Source organism: Bufo gargarizans, chromosome 3, assembly GCF_014858855.1.
Source record: "Bufo gargarizans isolate SCDJY-AF-19 chromosome 3, ASM1485885v1, whole genome shotgun sequence".
In the NCBI taxonomy this organism is placed as follows: Eukaryota; Metazoa; Chordata; class Amphibia; order Anura; family Bufonidae; genus Bufo; species Bufo gargarizans.
This window is the reverse complement of record NC_058082.1, coordinates 607,272,302-607,279,791: the sequence shown is the minus strand read 5'-3', so window position 1 is coordinate 607,279,791 and position 7,490 is coordinate 607,272,302.

The following is a 7,490-nucleotide window of genomic DNA, read 5'->3' as shown; positions in this document are numbered from 1 at the left end:
GATCAAATGAATAAGGTGAGCATTTTTTTTTTTTAACAGATTAACCCCTGGCAACCCTCAATGGTCATCTCAACGATGAACATTGCATCTGAGGGGGTTCAATCACAGGGGGCGGGGGGCTAAGTCGGGGGAGGTGAACCAAGGATGTGGCCACCAATTAAAGTTCCTCCTTAAAAGGAACTTGTCAGTTTTATTGTGCTGCCTTTTCTGAGATTTGTACTCTCCCCCTGCCCTCCATTTTCTAATTGACAGATTTCTCCTTATTACTGTGCATGGGGAGACCAGGGAACCATGCATACCCTGAATATCTTTGGAGTCCCTCCTGGCAATTGAGTCATTGCTGACCACGTGCTGCAAAGATTACCAAGTAAGTTCAGAACATTTGCTTCCCTTTAACTCACATGTAACTGACCCCGGACATCATTGTGTTCAAGGCAACCAAGTTGGAAATTACTCGCAAGGGTGCACCTAGCCCTCCTGCTGCCTGAGGCGAAAACGGAAATGGCGCCCCAACCTCCCAATGCTAATATCTCAACCTAACTTTTTTCCTCCAGCACTACTGTTACAGACATACTTGGAAAAGATTACATAAAGCACTACAAAACATAAAGGGTAATACAGCGCCACATGCTGTGCCCACTGTGCTTCCCAATATTATACTGCATAAACAGATAATCCCCCTTCTGCTGCTCCCATCTTGCCCATACCTGGTGCTGCCTGAGGCAATCACCTAATCTTGCCTCATTGGTGGTGCACCCCTGATTACTTGCTATTGGAAGTCCATCAACCTTTCACATATTAATGAAGTTATTCAAATACTCAATGCAATTTGCTACCATGAAAAAATTGTTGCCATCCAGAACAACAAGTAGACTGCATACCAGAAATCCTTATATATTTGGACGAAAAGCAAATATTTTCTTGATTAGTATCTGTTGAGGGTTTTGCTAGCATGTCATGTCACCATATTGTGTTGAATTTGTTTTATTAGATATTGGTAGTCCTTAAAGTATAACTGTCATATATATTTTTTGGAGTATTGGATTGTGGTGATTAATATCTCCTTGGTGGCCCTATTTACACTTTTCACTGTGTATTCAATTACCCCTTAATTCCACAGTTTAGTTCCCTGTACTGCCTACTCTTACCTGTGCTTAAAATCAGGTTGCTATGCAGGGTCCTATGTGTTAAAGGACGGAGGACGCAGAAGCAGGCTGCGTGCAAGGTCAGATTATTGACAGCCAGGGACTGTAAGTAAATGATTAAAGCCAGGTCCTCCCCAGCAGCTGATAACAGTGCCTGGGCTGTGTGCACTTCTCCCTGTCCCTGCGCTTGGCAGACGCTCCCTCACTCAGCAGAGCTGGAGAAGGCAGAGTTGAACCAGCGCAGACCAGGGAAGGGAGATCTGCCATCTGCTCAGTGTATAAATGAAAGCAACATGTGGTAAGAGGACCCCTTTGTGCTGCAGGAGATTAACCCTTTAAGGGGAGGGCTCTGGTTGCTGACACTTTTGGGGGGCTATTGTTACTGGCTAGTGAATGCAGGGGGATTAGCCTCAGGGTGAGGGCAGTGGCGGCCATCTTAACTGAATGGTGAAATTGCAGTTTTATGCAGACTGGTTGCTAAGGGCTGAATCTTATTAAATATGGGGTAAGTCAGTCTAAAAGTAACTGATTCTGGAATATCATGTTATTAGTAACTACATATATGAAAATTGAAATTAGGGTCTAAGTGTGACAGTTATCCTTTAACAAAATTAGAGCTAAGGCAGTCCAAGGGTGGACACATGTATATATTATTGTCTGTGGCTCACAAAGCCTTCTATACTACAGCATGATAAACACAGCTACAGGCTGCATATTTTTCATATTCATGACAGGTGGAGTTAAAAAGCCTGTGGGAGAAAGGAAACAGCCATATCAGAGAAAGCTGAGGCTGAGGAACTGTGTGAGCAGAGGGATCTGTCGACATCCAGGTGTGGAAGCAGCCCTCAGTGACCAGAGCTTCAGCTAAATGAAGGTGATTGTGTCCAAGACCCTGATCCTGTCCAGAGGAATGAGGATTGCTTCAAGGGACGCTGATTAGAGCTGAGGAGCAAAGCAACATACACTGCGGTACCGCATATTTGTTGGCGAGGCATTTGTTTTGTTCACAGTCACCAGCGGATGCAGAGCAGACCCTGGTCGGTAAGATCGTGCACGCACCTGATTACAGTGTTGGCGCCTAGAATCCTAGAGACTGAGGCCAGGCCTGTAGTAAGTTAGATAGGGTTTCTGTTTGTGTCAGGCCACAAGTGTTGCTGGCTGTTGCTGCAAGGACTCTACAATTTAAAGTAACATTTCACACCGGAGAGCTGATATACTGTCCCGCAAACTCAAGCCAGGCTGACGTTTTGCTCAGAAGTAATACGCTGGCACGTGGTACAAGACCAGTTATGGGAGGGGGAATACTGTAGAGCACTGTAGGATTGTAAGCCGTTATGCTGCACTGCAGGCTAGCCTGTACCACACACCCAAACAATTGTTCATGATTTTTAGGGTAATAACAGGTTAGGCGTGGCTGTTTAGTTGTGCCCGCCAGTAGGTAAATTACCACACTTTTCTCCGAAATCCATCAGAGAGCGCCACGCTGAGTGGCACAAGGGTCTCAGCCTTTGGGCTGGATGTATGTAAATTTATACTGTGTTCCCAGCATTTGTAAAATACTGTTGTGGTAAAAGCGGGTATTGGGGCTGCTTTCCTTGTTCGTGACTTCGCTACATGGCCCACCCCCGATACACAGCTTACATATACAGCTTTCAATAACTATCAGGTTTCAGACGAACCACAATCTATAGAATAAGCCGTAGCAATAAGCTCGGCCACATGTCGTGCATGAATGGGTTTTATGTAATGTCCATGTAGGCTCTGCCAATTTAGAAATGCTGTGGTTTTAATCTCTTCCACATCGCTATCACTTTACTTTACAAATGCCAAAGGACTTCAATGATTCCTGCCAATGTGTTTTATCCATGAAGGTAATAAAGAGCTCTATTAAGATCTCGCCTATTCTTGAAATGATTACAGCTCACTTGAGTTTCTGGGAGAGATGTTCACATTTTCATGACAAAATCTATTGTGAATTTTTTTTCTGCCTACAATAAAAAGTCCCAGATTAAACATCTATGCCTCATTAGGCATCAGAGGAGGAGTGCAGCCCTGCTGAAGAAATATTGCATGCTGCCAGAATAGCTTTGTCCCAGTATGAAGCCTTATCTGTAAAACTTGCACACAATTACTTTTTAATGATTTTGCATTGCCTCATTAGGAGCGCAGCCACTACTGAGACTTTTAAGTGTAATCATGCAGACATTCCCGAGTCCAAAGTATAGGGCATTCTGGAACCAAAAATCATCGTTGTCCATTATTCCATAAAAGGGGCTTACATGTAGCTTAATAAGCACTCAGAGCACTGATATTGTATTGTAATTAATACAGATTTGATTATTTTATGTAATATCTTCTGTGCATAAACTTATTTATTTCTAAATGGTCTTAACCCTGCTATGACCAGGTTATTGAAGTTTTTTCAAAATATAGTGTTTTAAATTTTTTAGGGCATATCTGCATTTTCTCTGTTGGCATTAAAAGGGTTTTCTGGTTTGTATCACTATCCTTTACAATGCTCATTTATGAAGGTAGCGCCAATTTTGTAATATATTTGTTTTACTCTTATTGCGCCTATCTTCCAGTCTGAGATGTTGTCACATGACCATGTCCATGCAGCTCCTTCTTATTTCCTGTGATGTTTTGTCCATGGGTGGGGCAGTGATAGGGGAGTGTAGCTCCTCCGCTGGGTCGGAGGAGCTACAAACTGGGCGTTCTAAGGGGCATTGATGGAGTTATGGGCAAGAAAAGAGAAGTACATCATGGATTTGGTGGGACACAGCAACAGAAAGTGCTACATACAGGATGGAAACAAACCAGAGAAATGTTTTTACTTGATGAAAATAGGTAAGGAGAGTTAAAAAAAAAAAGTGAAGATGTACATGACGTAAGCAACTATAGTACATAAGCATATCTGTTAAAAAAATATATAAAAGCAGACACATGATGTAGGCTTACAATTGGGCGACGGCCCTTTGTTTGCCCCAGAGGTCCGATGAAGTGCAAGGAGTGCAAAACGCCCTTCATCTCATTGCACATCTGCTGTACATGATATGGCTGGATTTTTTATGGAAATAATAAAGTGCCTGATGTTTCATTATTGGTGAGTGCTGCTATTTTGTTTCTATGAACATGGAAGTTATTATGAACGGCATATGATAATCACCACCAAACATTGCTAGACCAGGGAACCGCTCCAACAGATCGGTGGGAATCATACAGCTGTGCCGACGAGATGTTGCTGCCGTTTATATGCAATATCTATATTATTTTTGTTGACTGGTTTACCTTATACTCCAATGTTGCTGATATAACCAAGGAAAATTACCACTCAAAATAGTTCTCTAGTTCTTCATCTAATGCACCCTTCATATTTCACAACAAAGGTATGTATTTATGTGGGGTTTCCAATTACAAACCGGTATCCCTTAGTCAAAGGATAGTTTGCTGATTTGGGGTGGGGGTGTTGCTGACTCCTGCAACCTCAGCCGATCACAAAAACTGGTGCTCCATTTCCACCCCCTTTTATTTTTGTAATGGAGCGGCCGTAACACATCAAATGTATGTGTTCCCGAGGTAGCCGAGCACTTGTACCAAGGTATCTATTACAAATTTTTGTAATGAAACAACCCTTTTAAGGGCTCGTCTCATGTCAAACATTTTTGCCATAATCCACAGGAAATGTCATAAATGACAGATGCAAGCCGGACCTCTGAGATCCCAAATGTGACTCAAGAATGGGTCCAGATGGACCCCATATCCCCTGGATGCTGCAGCCAAAGGTGGTCGGAATTAGAGTATGGGCACCACAGAAACAGTGTAGCAGTAGTCCTGGCCACCTTTCACCCAGGTAGGTCTGGAAGGGCCCCATCATTAGATGGGAGTGCAGCTTGAAAGTTTAAGCATATCTCTCTCACTTTATCATGTACGTAATATTTGTATATCAGTGGAAATATTTTTGGGTTAAGTGTAAACGCTATGTTTATATGGAACTCAATATGTGCTTTAATGATGGGTTTCCCAAAATAGGTTTAAAGAATCCCATTTGCTATAACAACTAGATAGACTACTGCTTGGTCGCATCTGGGTTCTTGTGTTACAATATGCTCTTAGCTACTGAGCCACCTAATTCTGTCACTTTAGAATGTTATTTACAATGTCGTTATTACTGTCACTTTTTTAAGTTTACAGTTTTTATTATTATCCCATAAAAGAAACCTGCACTTAGAAGTGTTTGGTTATTACAGTGTTGTTGTTGAGAGCAGCTGTCAGTGTAAAGAGATATCTAAAGAGGAAATAGGTAGCTATTACATTGATTACATTATTAGTAACCGATGTTCCGGCTGAGCCTGAAACAAAGTAGTGAAGTCCAAAGGATTGAGTCAATGACAAAGTGGTTGCAGTATATCAAACATACCAGGTTCACACAAATCAAAGCTAAATCCGAGCAATCCTGGAAGTATTATAAAAGACAGCAGCTTCAATCTCAGGTAAACATATCCTTTCACACAGTAAAAGTGCAGTGGAGATAAAAGAGAAGGATAATGATGGCTGCACGGCCAGGAATCTTAGAAATGAAATGCTGAGATATATGGATTTTATTTTTGTTTTATTCTTTTGTAAATGATTATTGCAATGTCTGTTAGACTTGTTTAATTGACTGTTGACCTATTCAGGTGTTAGAGATGAGCTAACATTTTTAGATTCGATTCATTTCAGGTTTGCCGAATAAAAAAAACAAAAAACAGTTCAGATCGATTCTACAAGACAGAGAAAGAGAAAACATTTAGTATGTCAAAAAGCTGGCATCAGAAAGAATTACTTTATCTTTTTCTTGTCAAGAAAATCTATTTGCATAGCTTTGGGGTTTTGGGGAAAATATGTCAACTTTTCTGACAAAAAAGGATAAGAAAGTTAATTCTTTCTAATGCAATCTGATGTTAGACATGCTAATTTACTAATATATTTTTTCCAGAAACGAAGAGGAGTATTTACTAGTAGGAATAAGCGGACAGATGGGTGTCCGGGTTCGAAGGGTTCAGCCAAACTTTGTTTCAAAGTTCGATTCGTGGACCCCGAACAAAGAACCCCATAGAAGTGAATGGAGACCGAACTTTGGGGCACAAAAATGGCTTTTAAAAAGTCATAGAAAGGACTGCAAAAGGCTCCAACGTGTGCATACAAGCTGTACAAGTGCCCTGCAAACAGGGAAATGACTTAAAATAACATAAAATACATTTAAAAAAAAATAGCAATCTTGAACCAAAAGGGGGAGGTCCAAGTGGAGTAGGAAGTTGAGGAGGTTGTGGACGTGGCAGTGTAGGTGGAAGAGGCGGAGGAAGAAGCCAACACTTTTTCAGTTTATTTTTATTTTTATGTCAATTCTGTGTGTGACCTTTAACCATTTTTGATATTGTGGCGGGTATATTTCTCTACTCTGCCAATATAAGACAATAATCTTGAGTCAGAAGGTGGAGGTCCGAGTGGAGGAGGAGGCGGATGTGGAGGTGTAGGTGGAAGAGGCGGAGGAGGAAGTTTATTTATTTTTTCCATGTGTCCGTCAATTCTGTATAAGATTGCCAAGGTCCTCTGCGTGAGAGTTTGGTGCTTGTATGTCCTGGGTTAAAACTGGGTAAAAAAATGTAGTCTCAGTTATAGATCTCATACGTCCCCTATCTGGAGACTATACATTAAAAGAATCTTTCTCCTACTACAGTAAGACAGGTGCCAAAGGGGTGTCCTAAATAAAAAAAAAATTGTCACAGACACACTCCACATAAGAATTTCTTTCCTACAACAGTTAGATGGATAAAGTGAGTGTTCGTAACTTTAAAAACTAATTGACAAGCTTCACAGACACGCTACACAGAATAATTTCCTCTCCCACATTAGTTGGATTGGTTAAAAATGGGTCGTCTTATTAAAAATGTTAAGTTTTTTTTTGGAGGGGGTGTTTGGTAACTGTCGACAACCAAACATTAGGAGATGGCTCTGCATTATAACAATGGTTGGGTGCGGCCAGTATACTTCTCTACGCCAATTAAGGACATAATAATCTTGAGCCTGGAGGCAGAGTTCCCAGTGTAGGAGGAGGTGGACGTGGCTGTCACGGCCTTTGGTTTACGCAGTGACACTATTGCCACACTTGCTGTTACCTGCAGCAACGTGTTGCTGTGAGAGCATGAGGTGGTAGTGTCTCGGCCTTCTGTGTGATTGCCGTGACATGGTTGCCACGCATGCTGTTGCCGGTGGTAATTTAGAGGTAGGGACCCCAAAGTAGGAAATTGTATCTAGATAGTGGTAGAGAAAGTGAAATTGCAGAGTCGAGAGACTCGAGGGGTGGTC